At 46.6% G+C, this 13,353-nt stretch overlaps 1 protein-coding gene across 11 annotated transcripts in view; it reads left to right on the top strand.

The window, feature by feature from the left end:
- Positions 1–14: 14 nt before the first annotated feature.
- PKD2L1 (polycystin 2 like 1, transient receptor potential cation channel) overlaps positions 15–13,353 on the top strand; it is a 74,462-nt gene continuing 61,123 nt past the window's right edge. For 4 of the 11 annotated variants that reach the window (XR_009733785.1, XR_009733777.1, XR_009733778.1 and 1 more), the window contains exons 1-2: positions 15–438; positions 1,208–1,309. The gene's annotated coding sequence lies outside the window, so the exon portion shown is untranslated. Of the gene's footprint in view, positions 439–1,207; positions 1,310–5,623; positions 5,721–9,328; positions 10,026–13,353 lie in introns of those variants that run through there. The other 7 variants (XR_009733780.1, XM_061403110.1, XR_009733779.1 and 4 more) reach the window with 6 other exon arrangements.

Raw genomic sequence — 13,353 nt, 5'->3', positions numbered from 1 at the left:
CAATGGCCCCGCCCCGCCCACCAGCGGCGCAGCGCTAACCCGGGACTGCTGAACAGGTTTGCGGGTCTCCCCTCCGGCAGGCGAGCTGGAGGCCGCGCACACACAAGTAGATGCGCTGATGTGTAGATCTGCACGCGCGTAAGAGGTTCAGCCAATGGTCACGCCGAAAGGAAATGTTCACCGCCAGGCACCACTGAGCTGTGCTGTCCCTGTGCCCATGCCAACAGAAGGTGTGCGGGATGTTTTGGAGATTAGAACGTCGGGTCGTTGTTTTGGAATTGCCTTCGTTGGGAAAGGCCATTTCGTGGAGAAAGGACAGACGTGCTTTCACTCAGAAGCAGGAGAAAGTACTTGTAAGTGCAGCAAGAGTAGCCAAAAGGTATTGCAAGCCAATCCACAAGAATCATTTCATTTGATACTTACTTGTGGCCCTGTGAGGTAGGTAGTCATTTATTCCCTTTTAAAAGATGAGAGAAGTGAGCTATGGAGAAATTAAATAACTTGCTTTATGGTCACAGCAGCCAATCAATGATGGAGCTAGTAGCTGAGTCCAGAAATGTAATGATGGAGCCCAGGTCTTAATCCCTGCTCAGAATCCCTGGTCCCTGAGATGTTCTGACCTCACTGTTATGGCTCACAGTCTTGCCTTTTCCGGGGGCTGTGGGAGCCTTACCATGGGGATAAGCTGGGAACCAGGCAGGCTGTGCATTCTCCCGGGCTCCAACCACACCCCTGTCTCCCCAAATACCATCCATTTGGGAAGAGAAGAAAGTGAGGAGTTTTGTGCCAACAACTAGCTTCTTGAAGAGAGGCACCTGGGATTGCCTGGGAGGATGATTAAGGAGCTCCCTAGAAGGCCACAGGTCTTGGGGTCTGGCCAGCCTCCTGGCCGGTCACCATCCACCTCCATTCCAGTCCTGACTCACTGTCCAGTGCAAAAGTTTTGAATGAGACTAGATGTTTTTAGATACAGACAGCTGTCTCATCACGGCTCAGAAGCCCTCAGCATGTATGTGGGAGAGAAGTCTGGGCAGGTGTTGCTCCTCTCCAGGCTCTCCTGCCATGTCTAATCGGCTTAATTCCTCTGCCATCTATAGAGCTATTCTTCAAGGCAGAAGAGTCAGGGTTGCTTTGAGGGTGTACCCTCAACTGTGGCCAAAAGTGGCTCTACCATTGAGACCAAATTTCTTTCCCTTTAACTGACTAGGTATGTCTGAGCCTATTTCCTCCAGACCCTGGACTTCATCAGGGAACGAGCCTGAAACATCAGAGTTCTCTAGAAACTGCCCTCCTCCTCACTTAGACTCAGGTAGGTATGACTGCTGGTATCACTTAATGCTGCCATTACTATGTAAGCTAGGTGCTAGGTCATTCGTTTTCTGCAAGAGAAAGGAAAGGGGGCCTGCCAAGACATAAATGGAGAATCAGGAATGTTTTATTCCTCTCTAAAGACAAGATGCTACCCTGTGGGGGAATCTCTAGGAGTTTATGGAAGGTCTGGATAAGGAGAGAGTTTTGGGGGAGGAGAGGAATGGCCAGAGCCCATCTCACTGTTGATACCTATAGTAGAAAGGTGAATGGTTCCCTAGCTTGGGCTTCCTCCCTGAAGTACATCTGGGGCATATCACATGGCTATGAATGTGTCACCCACTACTTTAAAACTCTCACTACTTTAAAAGTAGCTTGCCACAACCCATGAAATGTGGCTATGTGGTAGGAGTAATATTATGAGGAAAGCATGAGCTTTTTTTTTTTTTTTCCGGTCATAAGGGACCTTAGTGCCCTGACCAGGGATCAGACGTGCCCCCTACATTGGAAGTGCAGTCTTAACCACTGTACTGGCAGGGAAATCCCAGCATGAACTTTGATATCAAGAAGTATTAGGTCAGTGGCAAATTAGAAGTTATAAATAAGTATATGATCAATATTTGTATTCAATTGCATGTATACATTGATTAAGATGATAGGTGTTTTAATGCATAATAAGAAAGCACAAAATATGCTTGGGAGGTGAAGACTGGACCTATAAATCTTGCTTTGTGAAAAGGAGTGCCGGGTACCATGGCAGTTTCTGGACTGATGTTGATCTATGGATTAATTTAATCCCTATAAAAATCCAACAGATTTCTTTGAGGAAATAGACAAGCTGACTCTAAAATTTAAGTGGAAATGCAAAGGGTCAAGAGTAGCCAAAAATTATCTTGGAGAAAAAGAACAAAGTTGAAGGAGTAAAAATATTTTAATTAGGACTTACCATAAGCCTAGAGTATTCAAGAGAGTGTGGTATTAGGAAAATAGAGACAAATAGGTCAATGAAACAAATTAGAAATTTTAGAAACCCACCAACACATGTTAACTGACTTTTTACAATGGTCCCAGATCAGTACAATGTGAGAGGGAAAGTCTCTTTTAACAAGTATTGCTGGGACAACTGGATAATCATATAGGTTAAATGAACCTCAACCTCTAGCTCATTCCACACACACAAAAAATTAATTTGAGAGCTAAATGTAAACCTACAACTATAAAGTTTCTATGTAGAACAGAGGAAAAGATGTTTGTGACCTTGAGGTAGGCAAAGGTGGTTTGGACAGGATACAAAAAAGCAAGAACCATGGGGTGGGGAAATGGATAAATTAGACTCAAGAAAGTTAACATTTTCTGATACCAAAAGGAACTATTAAGAAAACAAATGGATAAGACAGTGAATGAGAACATATATCACAGCACATAAAAAGATAACTCAGAAAACTGATATAAGATTTCACAAAAGGAGGTATAAAAATAGCCAATAAACACATGAAAAATTGCTGAAAGCACTAGTCTTAGATATGACACCTAAAGCATAGGCAACAAAGGAAAAAAATAGACAAATGGAACTTCATCAAAATTAAACCTTTTATACTTCAGGGCTTATTATCCAGAAAGTGAAATCACAACCCACAGAATGGGAGAAAATGTTTGCATATCATATATCAGAAAAGGAATTCATGTCTAGAACGTACTAGTAACTCTTACAACTCGGTAATAAAAACCCCATTAAAAATAGGTACTGCTCCAAAGAATCGCAAATGACCTATAAGCATAGGAAAAGTTGCTCAGCATTGGTAGCCACTAGCAAAATGCATGTCAAAACCAAGATGAGATACTTGATGCCCATTAGGATGGCTGTATTCAATGAAACATAAAAAGTGGTGAGGATATGGGTACATTGAAGCCTTGCTATCGGTAATGGAAAATGGTGCAGCCACTTTTGAAAAAGTTTGGTAGCTCCTCAAAAGATTAAACATGGAGTTACCATATGGTCCAGAATTTCACTCCCAGGTATATCCCCAAGATAAATAAAAATATATGTGCACAGATAAACGTCTATACAGATATTCATAACAGCCAAAAAAAAAAAAAATGGAGACAACCTAAACACCCATTGACTGACTAATGGATAAATAAGAGGCAGAATGTTTTACAGAGGAATATTATTCAGCATTTAAAAAAAAAGAATGAAGTACTGGTACATACCATGACATAAATGAATCTTGAAAATATGCTAAGGGCAAGAAACCACTCAACAAAGAGCCACATGATACCACATATATGAACTGTCCAGAATAGTGAGATCTGTAGAAACATAAAGTAATTTATGTTGTTGTAAATAAACATAATAAGGAAATTTATTGTAAATAAACAATAAAGTAAATTTGTTGTTGTCATTTGGTAACTAAGCTGAGTCTGACTCCTTGTGATCCATGAAGTACAACCCACCAGGGTCCTCTGTCCATGGGATTTCCCAAGCAAGAATACTGGAGTGGGTTGTCATTTCCTTCTCCACAGGATCTTCCAGACCCAGGGATCAAACCCTTGTCTCCTGCTTTGGCAGGCGGATTCTTTACCACTGAGCAACCAGGGAATCCCTATAAGGGCTGAGAACACGCTAAATGTTGGTGACCATGTGAAATCTCTGAAACCCTCAAACATTGCTGGTGGAAGCATGAAACAGTACAAATACTTTGAAAACAGTTTGGCAGTTTCTTAAAATTCTGAATACTCCCATCCGAAGATCCAGTAATTCCACTCCTGAAACTGTCCTCAAGTGAAATGAAAACATATGTCCACAAAAAGACTCGTACAAGAAAATTCATTATAGCTTCATACATTATAGCCTCAAATGGGAAACATCCCCAAAGTTGCTCCAAGAGGAGAATGGATAAGCAGTGTATGAAAAGAATGAACTATAAACACATGCAACAACATGGATGATTCTTTTAAAAAAAAACATGCTCACCAAAAGCTAGACACCAAAAGTAACAGTGACTGATTTCCTTTTTATGAAGTCTAGTAAGAGGAAAAACTAATGTGTAGTGTGAGAAGGCAATAAAATATTCATTGAACCCCTACTCTACAGCAGGCTCTGTTCTAGGAGTTGGAAACACTGGTGATACAGCTCCCCATTCTTGCCTTCATGGAGTTTACATTCTGATGGGAGAGACAATTAACATATATTTAATAGCAAGTGCAGAGGGGGGAAAGAATAAGGGAATTTAGAGCAAATTGTTCTATGAAATGCAGAAACTTTGGAGATTCTGGGCATGATCTGTGCTCAAGAGGAGCCCAAAGCTCATGTCTTTTTTTTTTTTTTTTTTTAAATTACAGTTTGCTGGCCCTAATAGTCTGCTGCTTCAATATTTGTGCCTATTTCTGGACTGGGTTCCCACTTAGCTATGACTTTTCTGGCTCCCCTTTGGGATACAAATGTGTACTCAGGACTTGCTGTCCTGAGTGTTTCTGGGCTGGACCCAGAGTAGACGATCACTACTGGGTGAGGTTCATTTCTAGGCTGCAGGTAGTTGCAAGGGACAGCCTACGGGCAGAACTTGCCAGAACTGCTGAGTCTCTTCACCTGGCCTCTGTCCTTTCTTGACCTCTGCTAGAGGTGAGGAGGTTTTGTGGCCTTGCTCTTCTCTCATTTTACTTCCCTTCAGGAGCTGGCAGCTGAACTCTCCCCTATACTTGTGCTCCTGCATTTACCTGACCTCTGACTTACAGGGATTCTTAAGAAAAGGGAGGACAGTTCAGAGGACTTTCCCACCTCTTCCCACAGCTGAGAAGGCAAAGATTTTCCCCACCCACATGACAAGAAAGAATATGACCCCACACAGGCAAGCAGGTCACTATCAGGAGAGAGAGAGATACTTCTGGGACATAGAGGTGCTTCTCAGCCTGGCATCAGCTCTTCCCCTTGTGTGAAGGCCTATCTTTAGTGACCTGGCCTCTCCAAGCTTGGCTTTGGGTGTCCCACGCTAAGCAGCCCAGTGGGAGGCCAGTAGGCTTCCGTAGGAGGCCATGATCCTCCTGGAAGGGGAGTCCTTCAGGTGTTGGGGTGGGGAGAGTGGCCCAAGCCCAAACTTTCAGGAAGAAGCAGACTTGTGAGGCAAGGTTCCTTTTCCATTTTTCACCCCCTGTGACTGTGAGTCATTCTTGGCTACAGAACCAGCTGCCACATTGTCAGGACAGTCCCTTTGTGGATTCTACGTGGCCAGGGCAAAGGTTTTGAAATGTAGGGGCTGTACGTTGCATGCCAGTGATTGAGTCGGTTTATGAGTGTCTCTCTGCTTTCTGGATCCAGGGTGAAGCCTCCAGAATCCTTGTTCTGAAGACCCTGGCGTCCTGGGTGTTAGGATACTGGCTCCCTGTTGCGTTGTAGCTGACCACATCACAGCATAGTAGGTTTCAGCTTTCTTTCCCTTTGTGTAGTAGGCAGTGGGGTGACACAGTAGACAACCCCGTTTGGGAAATAAGCCGACACTTAAGAATATGGAAAATAGCAAGATTCCAGAACCGGTTCCTTTCACTTCCAACTCTGGTCCCAGCTTCATCTCCAACTTGCTCTTTTAACGCTTTGTCCCTCAGTTTCTCCTCTGCAAATGGAGGCAAGCCGTCTTCAGTTATCATATACTTCTCTCATAGGAGGGAAGTTAATAAATACCTAGCTCTGGTCTTCCAGGGGTTTGGGGAAAGGATGAGGGCCCATGTGAGTAGCCACTGTACACATGTGACCTGTATCCCAGGAAATCACATGATTCTCATGAATACTTGCTTGAGTCACAGAAAGGCCCCCGTACTGGACAGTTTGGGTCTCCCTTTTCCCTTCCCTTGACTTGTTTAGGAAGACAGGGCTTGAGGACACATGTCTGGGATCATGGCACATTAGGCTGCAAAAGGAAAGAGGGAGATGGAGTGGCAGCCTAGTGGTGGGGGCTGGTCCTTGGGTAACACTTCCCTTGAGGATCTGTGACTGTCCCAGTCAAATGTCAAATGGGGGTGGGGGAGTATGTTCACAGATCTTCATGCAACCTGGACAACCCACTCGACAATCTCTTCCTTTTGCCCTCGGGGCTCCCTGTATGGAGAAGCCAGTAACATCGATAATATCTGAACCTGGGGAGGCTAGGTTTACAGAAGGACTGGCTGCGACCCTCATAGGTGCTCAGGGACCTCAGGCCTGTCTCCTGCCCCAAATCCCCCTGATCTGTTCTTCCTTACTTCCTTCTTCCTCCTGCTTTCCCACAGATCTAAGCCAATCTTTGGATGTACATAAGTGAAGAGAAGGCTTCCCAGGTGGCACTAATGGTAAAGAATCCACCTGCTGATGCAGGAGACGCAAGTTTATCCCCTGCATCAGGAAGATCCCCTGGAGGAGGAAATGGCACCCAGTGGCAACCCACTCCGGTATTCTTGCCTGGAGAATCCCATGCACAGAGGAGCCTGGAGGGCTCCAGTCCATGGGGTCACAAAGAGTCGCACACGACAGCACACACGCACAAGTAGAGAGAATTCATTTCCTTGACCTAACGTCCTACCCGATGGTGATAGTAATTAGACTCATTTCCTCCCCCATGACTGACAGGTACCCAAGGCTTCTCTTCAGCCCCTCAGATCCTGAGATTAAAGTGTCGTGCTTGCTCAAACAAGCACATTGAGACAAGGTGTGATCTAGCCAGCCCCACGTCACTGTCCTTCCATACTGCCCATGGCCTTGTGACATCAGGGCAAGAGGCCAGAGCTGTACAGACTGTCATCACCCTCCTGACCTCAAGATTTTCCGTGGGACCTGGCAATGTGGAGAACAGCTGGAAGTCAGCACCCACATCTGGCCTTGGGTTGTCCCCGGCCTGTTCTCTGTGCAGAGACAAGAGGCAGGACCCTCATGGGCTATGGGCTCCTTCCTGTCTCATGGTCCAAGCTGAGTCACAGACAGCAGACAGCCAGGAGAGCTAGCATCGGTGCTCCTGCCCAGAGGAGTGGGGACCAGGCTGGTCTGTATTCTGGGCACCCACTGGCTTCTAGGGGAGATTGAGTAAAACAAGGGGTAGAGACCCTGCACTTCCATAAATATATCAGCTCTCTCATTCAGTGAGTATGGAGTGCCACATGGTCCCAGGCACAGTGGTAAGTGCTTAAGTTATAAAGAGATCCTGACCTTGGACAACTCACCATAGTAGTGGAGATCCTTATAACTCTGGGTGATGGTGTTTAGCACAGGGTGCTATGGACTCCAGGGAGAGGCACATACCAGACCAGCTTGGGAGAATCAAGGGAGACTTCCTGGAGGAGGTGGCAGTGTTGAGTCTCAAGGTACCACTGGGATGGATGTGGAGAAGGGCAGTTGACAAGTTTAGAGGCTCAGAAGAGGAAGAGAGACACAAAACTGACACTCTGCTGGTTAGGACCTGAAACACACTCCTCCAAGGACCCAGGCCAGAGAGATGGTGTGAGGTCTTGTGCTGTGTGACCCTAGTTGAGGAGAGGTTGGGGCACTTTTCCAGCCAGCTCCCCGTTTGACTGCGTGGTCTACCTCGCCGGATCCCTCCTTCCCCAGATTGTGCCCTGTCAGGCCTAGAACAGCAGTGTGTGTGTGTGCATGCCTGTGTGAACGCACATACAGCCACGTGCCGCTGTGTGTCCCTAGTGGGTGGGGCAGGTCTGGCGCCTCTACCAAGTAATTCCTACCTGTCTCTGGGGACTGGGCCTATGTCTGCAGATCAGAGTGAATGCTACTGGGCGCAGTTAATGGGAAGAGTGTGGGACCAGGGGCTAACAGTCTGTGCATGCGAGACTTGGGGACAAAGGTCTTATTAGGACCAGGTCCAGGCTGGTGATCTCACTGACACCCTGGGGAGGTGACACCCAGGGACAGATCATGGGACTGGGGCCAGGCTGGCAGTTTCTGTGGTGGCCTGACTTTTCACCAGGGCTCTTACCCCAGCCAGGGAAGGTGTCCCATACCTGAGCATTTCATCTGTGGTGGGCAGAAAGAAGGACAGGCCCAGGGTCTCCAATAACAAATACCTGAGCTGGAAGGAAAGCCTTTCTTGCCCTGACTCTGTTCTGAGCTGAATGGAGAAGAGAGGGCATGCCCCAGCCTTGCTTTTGTGGTCAGAGAGAGGTGTGCCCCGCTTGCTTCGTGTAGTGGCTAAGGGGAGTCTCATTGTCTTCCAGAATTCCAAATCAATGTTCCCTCTGTCCTACAGGTGGAAGGTTAGAGGCCTTAACCATTCCATGCCCTCAACACCTCTCTTTTGCATCTCTCCCTCCCTCCTTGTTGTTCCCTGCAGGCCCCTACCCGAACCCAGCCCCCATGAGGCACCCTCTCCCCAGCTGATCCAGCCTCTGGCCTCCACAGGCGGTTGGCCTGCTCTCCCCTGCCCTTCCCTTTGCCTGATAGTAACCTCTTCCACAGCTGATGTCACCCCGCTTTGCACTGACACAGCAGTTGAGCCGGGTACAGCAGGGCTGCACGGGCCAGAGGGCAGCTGTCTGTGTCCCAAGTCAGGCTTCCCTTGGTGCCTCCTCCCCGCAGCCACTCCCTCTGAGCCAGTGTATCCACCTGAGGATTGCGTGTTGACTGAGCCTTCACAGTGCTCCGTGGACTCTTAGTTCTCTTTTGTGCAGGGGTGGTGGTGGGCAGCGGGGAGGTGATGGAGAATGCAGCCAAGGCTCCGAAGCTGCCCCCGGGGAGCTCACAGCTTTCCAAAGGAAACAGGACAATATCCAGTAGCCAGCTGGGCAGGATAACATCTAATGACAGCAGGGTATAAACGTACCATGTTAAATGGGGAATGGGTTCAGGGGAGGCTCCTACCCGAAGTGCCCCTAGAACTGGTTAAAGGAGAGAATGGGCCTGAGACAGACTCATTTAGCAATTTTTTGAGTGTCTATTCCTGTGCACTGGCCTGGGTGCTTTGACAAACTACTAATATTTATTGATATAGTTAGACTATGTTACAAGGCTCAGAAAGCTGTATCAGTCTGGGGCTATTAGGGTAGGGGTAATGTGGGGGGGACATATCAGTTCCCTTTGCCTAGGGGTGGGTAGATACTTCATAGATTTGTCTAGCAAGGAGTTCATTCCAAGCATGGAACAAATGTGCTGAGTGGGGAGTGGAAAGGAGTCTTGCTAGTCCCATTGCCCCCATCCTGGTTCCATCAACCCTGGAACTAAGGTCCGGGCCCCTGGGCAGGTTACAGTCTGGAAGCCCACCCCACCACCATCACCTTCCACATCACCTGGAGGTGTCTTCCTTTCATTTCATTCCCCATCTCCACCTTTCTTCTCCATCTCTCTCTGCCCAAGAGGGAAAAGGGGAAATCCCACACTTGCCCTCAGCTTCCTCTTTGTCATCTAGGTGTAAATGATGCAATTGGGGTAGATTGCCAGGCCATTCTCTGCTGCTCCCATGCCTGGGGTTGCCTGGATTCCCTTTTAAACTCCCAAGTTACTTCCTCCCATTTCCATAAGGCACTCTGCGTTTGCAATGTGACCTGGCCCAGACATGTTCTTGTAGAATCCTTGCTTTCCCCATGTGCTTCTTTGAAGCAGCACCCCAGAGAGCCAACTGTATTCAGCCCATTCCTGCCAAGCCTGTCTTTCAGCTGAGGACCAGCCAAGGGAGAGAAGGGCAAAGCCCAGAGGTCCGAGCACAGTAAACCCTCGGCACTCAGGGCAGCCCTCGAAGGCGACTGACGTGGTAAGTCCCTGTCACGCTGGGCACCCACAAGTCTTCTTCCCTAACACCCTTCTCCCCAAACTTCTGCTTTCTGTGGGCAAATGCCAACTTCTTCCTGGCCCCCAAGAGCTACCTGGCCCTCTGGACCACTTGGCAAAGCTATGGCTGCCCTGTTATGTACTTGGCCTTGGCAGAGGCCAGAACATACTGACAACTCTGGTGCCAGGGGAGGGTCATCTGAGACAGCAGGACCCCGAGAAAGGGATGGGCCCTGGTGCTGGTCAACCTGTCTCCTGCTGGGCCAGACTGGCACCTGGGCCTGTGGGTCAGAGCTGAAGCCAATACCCAGTTAATCCCATTACCTCCTTCAGTTTTCGAGAGCTTATAAGCAAGAAGGTGCCAAAGGCAGGGGCCTCGAAAAGGTAGGGCTTTCTTGGGAGGGTATAGTACTTGGATTCATCCAGGAAAGTGGAGAATTGGATGCAGCATGCAGCACGTGGGAGGAGATGGTCACTGGGGGAGGGGTTGGGGAGTGGGGCATGAAGTCAGCACAAGAGGTGTGAAGTGGGGATTGAACTGCCCCCCTCAGAGGTGGGGAACACAGATGGCCCTTGGTGGAGACTACTGGGGGCTGTTGTTCAGTCTCTAAATTGCGACAATTTGCGACCCCATGGATTGCAACACACCAGGTTTCCCTGTCTTTCACTATCTCCTGGAGTTTGCTTAAACTCATATCCATTGAGTCGGTGATGCCATCCAACCATCTCATCCTCTGTCGTCCCCTTCTCCTCCTGCCTTCAATCTTTCTCAGCATCAGGGTCTTTTCCCATAAGTCAGCTCTTTGCATCAGGTGGCCAAAATATTGGAGCTTCACCTTCAACATCAGTCTTTCTAATGAATATTCAGGGTTGATTTCCTTTAGGATTGACTGGTTTGGTCTCCTAGCTGTCCATGAGACTCTCAAGAGTCTTCTCAAGCACCACAATTGGAAAGCATCAGTTCTTCGGTACTCAGCCTTCTTTATGGTTCAACTCTCACATCCATACATGACTAATGGAAAAACCATAGCTTTGACTAGACTGACTTTGGTGACAAAGTGATATCTCTGCTTTTTAATATGCTGTCTAGGTTGGTCATAGTTTTCCTTCCAAGGAGTAAGCATCTTTTAATTTCATGGCTGCAATCACCATCTGCAGTGATTTTGGAGCCCAAGAAAATAAAATCTGCCACTGTTTCCACTTTTTCCCCTTCTATTTGCCATGAAGTGATGGGACTGGATGCCATGATCTTAGTTTTTTGAATGTTGAGTTTTAAGTCAGTTTTTTCACTCACCTCTTTTTACCTTCATCAAGAGGCTCTTTACTTCCTCTTGGCTTTCTGCTGTTAGAGTGGTATCATCTGCATATCTGAGATTGTTAATATTTCTCCTGGCAATCTTAATTCCAGTTTGGGATTCATCCAGCCCGCATTTTGCATGTTGAATTCTGCATAGAATTTAAATAAGCAGGGTGACAATATACAACCTTGGTGTTCTACTTTGCCAACGTGGAACCAGTCTGTTGTTCAATGTCAGGTTCTAATTGTTGCTTCTTGACCTGCATACAGGTTTCTTAGGAGACAGGTAAGGTGGTCTGGTATTCCCATTTCTTTAAGAATTTTCTACAGTTTGTTGTGATCCATACAGTCAAAGACTTTCATGTAGTCAATGAAGAAGATGTTTTTCTGGAATTCTCTTGCTTTTTTAATGATCCAATGAATGTTGGCAATTTGATCTCAGGTTTGTTTCTCTGCCTTTTATAAATCCAGCTTGTACATCTGGAAGTTCTCAGTTCACATACTGTTGAAACCTCGCTTGAAGGATTTTAAACATTACCTTGGTAGCATGTGAAATGAGTGCAGGTGTCCTATAGTTTGAACATTCTTTGGCATTGCCTCTCTTTGGAATTGGAATGAAAACTGATCTTTTCCAGTTCTGTGGCCACTGCTGAGTTTTCCAAGTTTCCTGGCATATTAAGTGCAGCACTTTAACAGCATCATCTTTTAGGATTTGACATAGCTCAGCTGGAATTCCATCACCTCCACTAGCTTTGTTTGTAGTAATGCTTCCTAAGGCCCACTTGACTTCACACTCCAGGATATCTGGCTCTAGGTGAATGACGACACCATCATGGTTATCTGGATCATTAATATTTTTTTTGTATAGTTCTTCTGTGTATTCTTGCCACCTCTTCTTAATTTCTTCTGCTTCTGTTCTCTTCTTGCCATTTCTGTCCTTTATTATGTCCATCTTTGCATGAAATGTTCCCTTGGCATCTCTAATTTTCTTGAAGAGATCTCCAGTTTTTCCTATTCTATTGTTTTACTATATTTCTTTGCATCGTTCACTTAAGGCTTTTTTATTTCTCCCTGATATTCTCTGGAACTCTGCATTCAGTTGGATATATCTTTCCCTTTCTCCTTTGCCTTTCGCGTCTCTTCTTTTCTCAGCTATTTGTAAGGCCTCCTCAGACAACCATTTTGCCTTCTTGCATTTTTTTCCCTTGGGGGTAGTTTTGGTCACCCCCTCCTGTACAATGTTATGAACCTCTGCCCATAGTTCTTCAGGGAGTCTGTCTACCAGATCTAATCCCCTTGAATCTATTCATCACCTCCACTCGATAATCATGAGGGATTTGATTTAGGTCATACCTGAATGATGTAGTGTTTTACCCTACTTTCTTCAATTTAAGCCTGAATTTTGCAATAAGGAGCTCATTACCTAAGCCACAGTCAGCTCCAGGTCTTGTTTTTGCTGACTGTATAGAGTTTATCCATCTTTGGCTGCAAAGAATATATTCAGTCGGATTTCAGTATTGACCATCTGACAATGTCCATGTGTAGAGTCATCTCTTGTGTTGTTGGAAGAGAGTGTTTGCTATAACCAGTGTGTTCTCTTGGCAGAATTCTCTTAGCCTTGGCCTGCTTCATTTTGTACCTGAGGGCCGAGGCTGTTCCTTTTCCAAAAGAAGGTGTGGAGGCCATGAAAACAGGCCTTACAGATTTCCATCTACTGGTGGGATAATTGACCAAGAGCCTCCACCTGGGGCACTTATAGGTGAGCAGCCCAGCCAATAATCGAGCTTAGCAGGGATACTAAGGCAGGCTTCTTCCTGGAAGACACAGAATTCTCCCGGTGGTTTGTTTGGGCTCCCTGAAGGTCTTGGCCAACGTTTCTGAGACTAACTATACTGCAGGAGGCTCCACACCAACTTTCCTACTCTCTCTTCTTCATTTGGGGTCAGACTGACATTCTAGTCTGACAACTCTCCTAGCATTTCTAGGCGCACTCCCTACTTTCACTTGCAAGCGT

Source organism: Bos javanicus, chromosome 26, assembly GCF_032452875.1.
Source record: "Bos javanicus breed banteng chromosome 26, ARS-OSU_banteng_1.0, whole genome shotgun sequence".
In the NCBI taxonomy this organism is placed as follows: domain Eukaryota; kingdom Metazoa; phylum Chordata; class Mammalia; order Artiodactyla; family Bovidae; genus Bos; species Bos javanicus.
The sequence above is the reverse complement of the archived record's forward strand: the minus strand, read 5'-3'. Positions and strand labels throughout refer to the sequence as shown.